We start from the raw sequence: 3103 nt of genomic DNA on the forward strand, positions 1-3103 counted from the left end.
GTAACATTCATGTTTACATATATGGGCTGATATACACATATATGCATATATAAATAAATATACAAACATAAATATTTGTTCATATATATCAGGTGTTCATTGATTTAATCTAGAATTCCCAGCGCATTGTCCTTATCACAAAGTGTACATGATAAACTGCTCTAAGTATCTGTGCTATATGAGGTGTATCCTTTGTACTCACTTCCCCCATTACCTTGTTTTTCATCCCTGTTTTTCATCAGCCTACTTTCCATAGGATAGCGTTGTTTTTGGTACTTACTGATAATAAAAGAAAAAGGTTGTTTGTAAAAGAAAAAGAATTTTTAGGACCCAGGCTAAAAGTATCTTATCAGTCTCAATGATTCGTATGAGATAAAATTTATAATAGTACTAAAAGTGAAAAGGAATTCCTAGATCTGTTGTTTTGCCATTTAGAATGGCAAAGAATAATTTCACGTCACTGTTATAACTCTTAAAGAATGCAAGGGTAACTGATGGTCCTTATCATGTTCCCACAAAACCAGTGGACCCTGAAGGATAATAGTAGACCAGCAGAAATTCTAAGTAGCAGACAAGGAGCATGAAAGAGAAAGAGCGGAAATGAGAGAGAGTGAAAGAGAGAGAAAAATATCATAATACTTATAGTGCGTAACAGATAAACAAGAGGTTTATGAGAATATTCATACTGCTATCTTGAGACTCTACATATACATTTGAAGGTATTTGATGTATGATAACTCATCAACATAAAATGATTTTGATAAAAAATAAAAATGACTCAGAAGAAATTATAAATGCAAAAACATTCTTCACAGAAGCAAACTCTCAGAAATATTTCTTGACTTTGAAAAGGATAAATTGGCTGTAGTTAGTATAAATTTAGAAGTATGACAATTCACAAAAATATAAAAATGTGTTCACATATTTCATTATATAACCCAAAGCAGAAAGCAAATATTGTTCAGATGATTTTTTAAATCACAGTTTCTCAGGTGCTGTGAAGGTGGCTCAGTGGTAGAGTGCTTGCCTTGCATGCTTGAGGTCCTGGATTTCATGCCTCAGCACGACATAAGCAGAAAAATGTGAAAGTGGTGTTGTGGATCAAGTGATAGCGCTAGCCTTGAGCTGAAGAGCTGAGGGACAGTACCCAAGACCCAGAGTTCAAGCCCCACAACCAACAAAACCAAAGCAAATAAAAACAAAACATAACAAAACAAAACAATTTTGTAGCCTCAATTCTGTGATAACACTACTTCAGCTTAGGGTGAAGATTTAGGTGTGGACATTTATCAACACTCCTGATTCAGACTCTACTTGATAAAATTTTTAATCAATATTTTGTTTTTAGTTTTGCTCTTTGTACATTCACATGCACCTATGAAATATGGTATGGCCATCCCAATAATATTCTCAAAATACTTCTCAATCACTACTCACAAAAATTTGTATTATATTACAACAAGGAAAAAATGCTATAAATAAAGAAAACAATAATTAAATATTAATGATTACTAAAATAAAAAAGAAAACAATTACCAGGTTTTTCAGTATTTGAAGTGTACACAGTTGATTTTACTATTTTCTCATATTCTTGTACATTTAAATCTGGTTAAAGCTATGAGTAGCTTTTAAATTTACCCACTAAGATTACTATTTATAGTTCATCTCACCATTTGTATGTGGCTTATATCATTATTTGTTCATCACAAACATATAACGTAAGGGAGCCCTAAAGTTTTAACAGAAACTGTGTACTTAAAATTTTACCTCTTCACTCTGCTTCTTTACACAGTCTTTGCAACTTATCATTAGTAAAGTTTCTATAAACTATGAAATGTACATACTTACTAGTACATGCTACCAGAAAAATTATATACTTTATCGAAAAATTTTATGACCTGCGAACAGTCTTGATTTTGCCATATATAAGCAAATCCCAAAATAAAACATATTTAAAACATTAAAACTTTTAACAAACCTTAACATTTGCTGCAATGATCATTATGACAGGTGCCTTGTGTAGAATAATTGAATTCTTCTTCCTACACATCTCATGAACAACAAATATCTGGAATTATTTTGTTTTTGGCATGTCAATCTTGACTTTATTCTTAAATGTGTGCTTATGTAAGAAATACATGGTTCTAAAATTTCACAATTCTTTTTAACTTATTTGTGTTGAATTGTCTAGTTTAAGAAAATCAATTACACTTTACATATAAAAAAATGTTCTGTGCTCAATTTGGCTGCACATACACTAAAATTGGAACATACAGAGATTAGCATGGTCCCTGCACAAGGATGACATGCAACTTAGTGAATCGTTCCATATTTTTAAAACAACAGATGCTGTAAGGGATGTGGCCAGAAGGGAAGCCTATTGCATTCTTGGTGTGAGTGTACACTTGTTCATCCACTTTGGAAAGCAGTTTGGAGGTTCCTCAAAAGACTCCACATAGAGCTCCCCTATTACACAGCAATCCCACTTTTGGGCATTCATCCAAATGATCACAAACAAGTCCATACTAAAACAACCACCACAGCAATGTTTATTGTATCATTATTTGCCATAGCTAAGATATGGAACCAACCCCGATGCCCCTCAGTAGAAGAATGGATCAAGAAAACATTCTGTGTGTGTGTGTGTGTGTGTGTGTGTGTGTGTGTGAATGTACACTTACACAACCACTTTGGAAAGCAGTCTGGTGAGTCCTCAGAAAGCTAAATATTGACGCTCCTTATGGCCCACTCATACCACTTCTAGGCATCTATCCTGAACAACAGGTACCAATATTCAAGGACACATGCACCTCCATGTTTATCACAGCACTGTTCACAGTAGCCAGGATATGAAAACAACCCATATGTCCTACCAGAGATGAATGGATCCAAAAACTGTAGTAACTATACACAACAGAATATTTTCTAGTCATTAGAAAGGACAAAATAATGGCATTAGCAGGGAAATCAATCAACCTACAAGAAATCATGTTGAGTGAGGTAAGCCAAAAGCAAAGAGACAAACAGCACATGGTCTCCGTGATAAGTGGATTTTAAATCCAAAATGTAAGGTGATATGACAAAATTAACAACACTTAAGAAA

At 33.6% G+C, this 3103-nt stretch overlaps 1 non-coding gene across 1 annotated transcript; it reads left to right on the forward strand.

Annotated features, from left to right (window-relative positions):
* Window positions 1–2233: 2233 nt before the first annotated feature.
* On the forward strand, window positions 2234–2336 carry LOC122126020. The gene has a single exon (XR_006150840.1). It is a non-coding gene; the product is annotated as a U6 spliceosomal RNA (small nuclear RNA).
* The last annotated feature ends 767 nt before the right edge of the window (window positions 2337–3103 follow it).

This window comes from Dipodomys spectabilis, unplaced genomic scaffold (assembly GCF_019054845.1).
Source record: "Dipodomys spectabilis isolate Male_0828 unplaced genomic scaffold, ASM1905484v1 ptg000270l, whole genome shotgun sequence".
In the NCBI taxonomy this organism is placed as follows: Eukaryota; Metazoa; Chordata; class Mammalia; order Rodentia; family Heteromyidae; genus Dipodomys; species Dipodomys spectabilis.